Below are 8,621 nucleotides of genomic sequence, written 5' to 3'. Positions count from 1 at the left end.
TGATGTTGTTCGCCGGTTTGTGGGCGGATCAGGCAACCGTCTGGTCTCTCGACCCCCCCCCCCTCACTAATTTTGGTGAGAAGAGGGGGGGGATGAAAGGGTGGAGGGGTGGGATATGAGGTCGCCGATTCTGTTGGTTGTGGGGGTGAGGGCGGAGAGAGGAGAGTGAGCGACGCCGGTGAAGTCTATGGATCTAGAGAGGGAGGGGAACAAGAGAGTGAGTGGTGCGGAGAGGGAGTGGATAGAGTGCGGTCGTGCGGGAGAGGACAGCAAGTCGTATAGGAGGGGTATAATGGGAATATCATAAAAATAAAGCTTTATTTATACCTGTACACTATATATATTTAGAATAGCATAAAATATTTTCTCAATGAATTACTTAAAAATATCCAAGAAATTAGAGATGACCGACTATCATTGTATAAAGGGGAAATCCGTTCTTTGCTCGTGAAGAAATGTAACATAGTTTTTTATGGGCAATATACCACATACCCTAAATAGTAGATATTCGTGAGAATAACCATCAACATGTGATTTAGAGGTGAGCCTAAAATTATTAAAATTGGGATGCCACTCAATCTACTAGAAACTGCTCATTTCTAGCATTTGTCCAATGAATATATATTTTCCATACCACCATCATAAAAAAATTATTCTAATCTTTGTTTATATTAGAATACCTTTGTAGGTCATAAAAACTGATGGATTTGATTGTGCTTCGGAGATGTCGACTGACAAAGACCCTGATGTAACGATGATGGAGGGGGCTAAGAATTCAACGAGTTTTACACAACCAAAAGAAGTGCATGCAAATAATTGTTCTTCTTTGTATGTATGTTGCACATGATATAATACTCAAAAGGTATATTTCTATATATATTTAATTCGGTAGAATATGAGAGAGATGAAGATGGATTATGTCGGGGTTAAAAAAACCATTCAGAGGGTTTTTGGGGCGACGTCATTGGAAGGGGACAAAAATTCACCATGTTTTATACAACAAAAAAATGTGCAAGTGATGATATCCCACAACAACGACACACTCAAAATAAAGCAAACCGGCTGGAATTACGATAAATGTTTATGGCAACATTTATTCCCAACTGATATTCCGATGAGTAAATATTTCAAAAGCCCGTAGCAACGCACGGGCATTCTACTAGTAGAAATAGGTATTATGCATGAATATTAGGAAAACTTAGTCTTATGTGTGGGGAATTCAAACAATTATACTTTTAGGTTAGGGTTTTCCAAAAAGTTATTAGTGAAGTCTTATTTTTTTTAAACTTGCCATGGCGTACGTGTTCGTATGACCTTTATAGCCTGTGGTGATAATTGGGCTTTTGCAGATGTCCTGGGTTCGAATCCAGGACCCATATATTTTTTTCCAAATTGCTACACACTAGTGGTGTGTCACCGAAACGAAATGCCACTAAAACTTAGCAGTGCCGTTCGGAGATTCGTGCATGCCACTAGTATCTACATGGCACCTGACCCTTCATCTTCATTATGGGGCCCACTCCACTTCCCTCCCTCTCACTACCTTGTGGGACCGCCTCATTGGAAAACCCCTCCTCCTTCAACTAAGTAGTCGAACCCCCTCCATCTCTGCCTCTCACTTTCACTTCCACATAGTTCCCTCTCCCAAAAAGAGCCCAATCATCGACCGCCACCTCAACTCTGAGAACCGTCGTTGGGCACCCCCTCCTCAGACCCACACGATGTGGCACCTCCGGATAATCGACATACCCCCACCATGGTCGAAGCGGGCGCGGATCCCGCATTTAGATGCACCGACGCCCCACCGCCTGTCGCGCACCATGGGGCGACAAAGGTGCTGATCCTTCTTGTCGTCGTCCCCAATCTCCACTGGGAGGCAAGAAACAAGCTCGACGTTGGCGCCTCCTCAACCTCGAGCTAATGCTCCGCCCTTTTCTCGCTTGTGCAGTCACCCCTCCTTGCGTAGACTCTGAAAAGATCACAAGGCAGAATCCAACATCGGCGAGCCGACAACCAACTTTTGCGGGTGGGGTATCATCTAGTTAAAATATTAATATTCCATACAACCAAATCTTGTTAAAATATATTGCAAAACATTTCTACAACAACGTGTGGGTATCATCTAGTTCGTAAAAAAATAGTCCTCTACCATACTAGGAAAGAAATAGTCACTCAAAACACAGCAATCCCACGGCTATGCAACTGGGTGGTCCTATACATTGTGTTCAAAAATTAGCCCCTCCTGTACCATTCGTTTGAAAGTACAAATCAGTAGCTTGCGATTCAAAGAAAAAGCCAAATCATTAAGAAAAATTGATCAGCTTTTTATTTCAGGAAAAAATATTATTAGTCAAAAAACATTCCTAAATTTTAAAAGCTTTTCCATTAAAATAAATGTTCAAAGGTTTAAATTGTTCATGAATATTATCTAATATTCGCAAAATTTAAAAAATTCCATGATTTTTAAAAATGTTTATGAATTAAAAAATGTTATGGTACTAGTTATTTTTTAAATCACAGTTTTGATTTTTTTGCGAATTTAATTTAAAAAGGCAAAAGATAAAAAATAAAGGACAACGCTAACGCCTACACGTGTGGTGGGAGTGAAACTCGCCCACACGTCCTATAACACACAGGCTGCGCCACGTCACCGCATGCATATGAGAATCTTTTTGAATTTTCAGTTTTTAAAATGTTTTATCTATTAAAAATCCGATTGAAGATTCGTTTCACCATTAAATCCCTACCAGATCTTCGAAACTAGATCTCATATCAATATATTTTGATGAATTTTTTTGGATTAAAAATTGCCATGTCTATTGCACATGAGTTGTCATGTTGTTTACCCTGAAGTTGTCATGATATGTTTCAGCTATTTTCTTCTACGTTTAAAAGTAAATTTTGACATTTACAAAACGGGGAATTAGGAAAATAGACTTGTCATGAAGCATAAACTAAAATTGCTATAGTTCATAAAAAATAATTTCTATGGTCAAAGTACTGGAGTTGTCATCATCAAAATACTAAAATTGTCATGCTCTACAAACTGAAATTGCAGCATGGCAACTTTTTGGCGAAAAAAAAGAATTCGTCGAAACATATCAACATAAGGTCTGGTTTGAAGATCTCGTCGAGACGGATTTAATGGTAAATACGGATTTTTAATTCGATTTTTTAATTAAGAGATAAAATATTCTAAGCCGAAAACCAAAAAGATTCCTGATGATGTCATTTGTTCACATGTGACAAAATGAATGGTAAAAAAGGCATGTGGGCGATGTGCAAGATGCCACACGTGTGGGCGTTAGTTTTTTCCAAAATAAAAGGAAGAAATAAAAAAAGCGGAAAAGTAAACAGGAATCTTGGCGAGTTTATCGGACGATGAGGAACTGGACTGAAATAATTGACCGCAACCAGCAGAACAGTAATTTAATCTTCTGGAACATGGGCACGCCTCCGGCGTGACTCTTCGCAAAAGTTTGGCACCGCAAGCCATTTTACATCGTTGGGTTTCGTTTTCTTGACGTTAAATCCAGTAACTGAGAATTGTACGTTTCAAAATAAAAATTCATCATCATCCCCTTTTTTTTGCGATGTGACATGATCACGGGATCATCATGCTTTATTCATAGCAACACAATCTCATATAAATCAGGGCACACAGCAGTATAATGTAGCGGATATATGTATGACAAAGAGAAAGAATGCCTAACAGATCAACCGATCGACCAAACTCTGCAACAAAGACTCATCAAACCACCACCGATCTAGCCTAGCACTAACGAAGACGGTATGTATAGAAACCGATCGCCCAGGGCGAAGCGCAGCCATCATCTCTACTGCAGGAGCATCGCCGCGAGCAGGGACACCAGCGCGGAGGCGACCACGGCCACGGCGGAGACCGGGGCGAGGCCAGCTGCCGCTCCGGTGTCTGGCGCGGGCGCCGGCGCCGATGAAGGAGCCGACGAAGGCGCCATGATGCCCTGCGCCGACGCGGAGGCGAAGAAGACGGAGGCCACGGCCATGGCCAGGAGCAGCACGGCGGCGCGGGGAGCCATCACACCCTTTCGTCCTTCGCGGAGATGCTGGCGAGGAAAGTTGTAGGGCTCTGTTGGAGGCTTGGCGGCGTCGAGGAGATTGTTCTGCGGTGCGAGGAGGCGGTGCGGTGGATGCTAGGGATGGAGGGGCTTATATATAGGGCCGGCGGCGTGGAGGCGTGGGCCGTGGGTTTTGGTGTGCACGCAAACGCGGGCTTGTGGGGGCGGCACACGGCGCGACGCGTTTTGGTCGCGGGGCCGGCGTGGGAATGCGAGGTGGCCTCTCGGGTCTGGGCTGGGTGGGCGGGCGTGACGCGGTGCCGTTGGCCCGACTCCACCGACGGACGGACGCGTCGTGGTGGAAGCTAAGAATTAGGTTCGTGGCCAACCGAACGCCAAATGGAGTGCCCTGAGCTGGTTGAGCAGCAACGGCTTTGGATCTTGGCTAACGGAATGCCAAATGCGCCTTGTCCTTGTGCTTAGTTGCGCCTTGCACACCCCTAAAAAAAATATCATCAATGGTGGTTAAACTTGCCACCGATATTCACTTTAGTGCCTGAACTTGAAAAATACACCAAACTGGTTTTAGAACTTGGCACAAGCGTGCAAATACGGTGATGATCTTATCCACTAGACGTATAATGTGCTGATGTGGCGCCGTATTTTTTTATCAGCATGCACATGTGGCATGAGACCCACCTATAACAGATGCTTTATTTATATATATCTCTCTATGACCAGCGGGTCCATATGTCAGCAGAGAGTAAAAATAAACCATAAAAATTGCAACCAGTCAGTTTCGAACTAGCAACGTAGCACTTGCAAGAGAACTGCGCTAGAACTTGGCCAATCAGTTCCTGATATCATACTTTTTTTTGACACAATCCTGATATCGTACATAGATAAATGACACCTTATGTTACGTACAGGAAGACGTGCGTGGCTTTTAGTTGCAGCCCATTTTGGGCATGTTTTCTTTTTTTAGAAATTTGTAAAAAGTTTGTCAACTATAATCACAGTAATAAAAATAAGTTTCAAATGTTCGTGTGTTATAAATATTATACGTACAAATAAAATAATTTATTTATAAAATGTTCACGCAGTTTTACAATATCCAAAATTTTATTAATATTCGCTTGTGGTAACTTTAACTCATGGCCCATATGCATAATTTCTATATAACTGAAATATAGACAGATGTACATATTTATATTATTATTTTCATTTTCCCATAATTAAGAACATTTTTCAGTTATACAAAAAATAATTAAACAACAAACTTATGAATTATGAAAATGTGCATATCATTATTCAATTATTATTTTAACTAAAATAATATTTATGAATTGTAATTTCACCAATAATTATGATATTCTAAACTATATACATATTTTTTATAACCAGAAATACAATTTATTTTATATGATTTTTCCAAAAATAACACGTCCAAACTATTTAAATTATTTGAACATTTTTATAAATAATTTATATTTTGTATGTATAATATTTATAAACACACTAATATTTGAAATTTGTATTTAATACTATCATTAAATTTTACGTACTTTTTACAAATTCTAAAAAAATTAAAAGAACGCTAACATGGGTTGCACCGACTGCAGCCCATTTAAACCAGACAGGCCTGTTGATTTATTAATAGATAAGGGGTTTACACTCACATGACAAATAATCTTGAGTGGTGGAGTGGCTAGCACAGCTTGATCGCTGTCCCCAGGACGCTATGAATCCTATTCACTTCAATTTTTAAATGGGATTTTCCTTTGTGCTGACATATGGGGCCTGCTAGTCATAGAGACATATATAAAGCAAGCCCTCTGTTAGAAGTGGGCCCCACGCCACGTGTGCATGCTAATCATTATACGGTGCCACATCAGCGCATTATATGTCTACATATAGGATTATCACCGTATTTGCACGCTTGTGCCAAGTTTTAGAACCAGTTTGGTGTATTTTTCAAGTTCAGGCGGCAAAGTGAACACCGGTGGCAAGTTTAAGCACCACCGGTGATATTACCTCAAAAAAAAGTTGCGCCTTGCACGGCATCGCCTTCTCTCTCTCTTTTGAGGGAAGCCTTCTCTTTTTCTTCAACTTTCGTTTTCTGCAACAACGAAAAAAAGTCCCATGGCGTTAATTTACCACCTTGATCCCACGGCTTGGCAAATAATCACTTCCATTCATAGGTGGTGGGTCGAAGTCTAGCCGGAGCCCACTGCCTCTATTCATGCCGAGTGATATTACCGTCCACATTATGTTGCTTGTCTCCTACTTCCTCCGTTCCGAATTACTTGTCGCACGTATGAATGTATCTAAATGTATTTTAGTTCTAGATACATCCTTTTCAGCGATGAGTAATTTGAAATGGAGGAAGTAAGAGATTTAAACGAGCATAAATGCTAGGGTATTCGGAAGTGGGTCTTATATGCCCTTCGTGAACTTCTACAATATTAAGAAAGAGATGGGCTTTGTGTTGTGGCCAGGGCGCGGTAGTTAGGGATTGCGATACCGTGAGAGTGATCCCTTGCCTGGGTTGTGGCTCTCTTTTTTTTTGCGAAAAGGGTTGTGGCTCTCTTTATCATGTGATAAACTTTAGAGGGGTGCAATCAGTCTTCATTCCTTGTGTCTGGAAACTTAGAATACCCCTGAAAATCCATGTTTCCCTCTTGCTCTTTGCAAACAATAAAACAATAAGCTTATGACTTGGGGGCAACCTTAGGAAAAGGCAGATTGTCAAACCTCCAGACTGTGTTTTCTGCTCTAAGGCGGAATCTAGTTCACATTTATTCTTGGACTGTGTGGTTGCTAAACAAATTTGGCCCTTTGTGGAAGAGCAATTTGGGGTCAAAATTGGGAATGATTTCGAATCAGTAACTAAATTTTGGATCTTCATAAAAAAACTCTACTCTCAATATTGTTAGCTCTGCTATGATTTGGTGTCTATGAAAATATAGGAACTCTATTATTTTCAATAACACCATCTGGATCTCTATCAAACAGGTATTGAGACTGGTCCTAAGAACAATCAAATCATGGGCTGTGTTATCCCCAGACCAATGTGGGGAGAGGCTGGAGGCCTTCTCAACATAGTTGTCAGCCTTCGTCCGGCGCCCTCTGACGCTCACACGTGGCTGACAAGTGGGAGACTGGGGCGGCAACCATCTCGAGCCCAGTTTCAACCCTTACGGCGTGATGGTCACCTCAGGCTGCAGCGGCTCCCCCGTTGAAGACTCACAATGCTTCCTAGGACCCGATTTGCGCCTAGGAAAAGTTCGTTGTTAGGTCTCTTGGCTGGTACCATATGTTGTATCTTCTTCTGTTCGTAGAAAATGCATTGTTGTAGGCGGTTTGTTTCCTTTCCTGCTGAACTGCTCCTCTCAGTGAGATGATGTATGGACGACTTTGTGGTTTCATTCGGGTAACGGAACCGGGGAGGAGCCTCCCTGTTCTTCTAAAAAAGAATAACCAAAGGAATCTACTTTTCAATTAATCTTAGTTTCCGCGATTGCGCCGCCGGCCCTAGGCCTCCTCCCCTCGTCTCCTTCGTCCTGCCGCCGCCTGAGGCCTCACCGGCGAAGCCTGGCCTATGATGGCAGCGGCGGGGCCTTCTCCCTCGTGCGGTGGTGGTGATATCTCCGGGCGGCGGAGGCGCATGTTACGATGGAGATCCGGCGGCAAGGAGCGCCGGGATCCCTACGGCATGCGTGGTGGGGACGTCAGTGGAGGCATGGCCTCCCCGCGGCAGAGGCGCCCCTGTGGTGGCTGCCGGGATCGCGGGTCTTGTCTTGCCCAGATGGGCTTGGGCGGGCCGGCGGTTCTGGCGTGCATCTACAGACGAGCGTGGTGGGCCTGGCGGCGCCGGCAGCCTAGATCCCGTTCATCTAGTCCCGGGCAGAGATGGCTGTAGTTGATACATCTCCAACGTATCTATAATTTATGAAGTATTCATGCTATTATATTATCTGTTTTGGATGTTTATGGGCTTTACTATACACTTTTATATTATTTTTGGAATTAACCTATTAACCGGAGGCCCAGCCCGTATTGCTATTTTTTTTGCTTATTTCAGTGTTTCGAAGAAAAGGAATATCAAACGGGATCCAAACGGAATGAAACCTTCGGAAGAGTTATTTTTGAAACGGAAGCAATCCAGGAGACTTGGAGTAGACGTCAGGGAAGCTTCGAGGTGGCCATGAGGGTCAGGGGCGCGCCCTACCCCCCTGGGCGCGCCCCCCACCCTCGTGGGCCCCTCTTGGCTCCCTTGACCGACTTCTTTCACCTATATATGTCCATATACCCTAAAACCTCTCGGGAACACAATAGATCGGGAGTTCCGCCGCCGCAAGCCTCTGTAGCCACCAAAAACCAATCGGGACCCTGTTCCGGCACCCTGCCGGAGGGGGATCCCTCACCGGTGGCCATCTTCATCATCCCGGTGCTCTCCATGACGAGGAGGGAGTAGTTCATCCTCGGGGCTGAGGGTGTGTACCAGTAGCTATGTGTTTGATCTCTTTCTCGTGTTCTTGAGGTGATACGATCTTAATGTATCGCGAGCTTTGCTATTATAGT

Source organism: Triticum dicoccoides, chromosome 7B, assembly GCF_002162155.2.
Source record: "Triticum dicoccoides isolate Atlit2015 ecotype Zavitan chromosome 7B, WEW_v2.0, whole genome shotgun sequence".
Lineage (NCBI taxonomy): Eukaryota > Viridiplantae > Streptophyta > Magnoliopsida > Poales > Poaceae > Triticum > Triticum dicoccoides.
This window is presented reverse-complemented; position numbering follows the sequence as displayed.